Genomic DNA, 564 nt, shown 5'->3' on the forward strand with positions numbered 1-564 from the left:
TCTGTGCGGCTGGAACAAAACTTGCATCCTAAACCGCAAATAGACATTTCTCTCAGTCGCTGTTTGCAAAATGTTCCTGTACTTTCCCTTGCGACGTCTTCTTCTACTGGTTAAATGTAATACAATACTATAGTTCCAATATTATTTTTATATATTTTACAAGACATATACATTTATATTGTGCCTTTTAACTATTGTGGATCTGCATCTAAAACCTTAGTGTTCTTCTGAAAAAAAAAACAACAACAACATCCCAAGTATAATTTACACAACTGTCAAAATAAAAATGTATTAAATTGACACTGCAGTGTTATCTTGAAATTTCATGTTTTTAAAGTTTCAAAAAGATGTATTTCAAGCACATCACGTCTTGCAGTAATGGTTTGACTTTAGCTTGAAAAATATGAATGAGTTTTGTGAAATGTGTAAGGAATAAACAACTTTTGTAAGTTGAATATAAATACATCATAATTGATTTTTTTCTGATAAACTGATCATGTGCAAGAAAGAAATGAGACTCATTTGAGAACTTGTGTTGGTCTCACTTTTCTTTTTGCTGAGACA

This window comes from Oryzias melastigma, linkage group LG5 (genome assembly GCF_002922805.2).
Source record: "Oryzias melastigma strain HK-1 linkage group LG5, ASM292280v2, whole genome shotgun sequence".
NCBI classification, from domain to species: domain Eukaryota; kingdom Metazoa; phylum Chordata; class Actinopteri; order Beloniformes; family Adrianichthyidae; genus Oryzias; species Oryzias melastigma.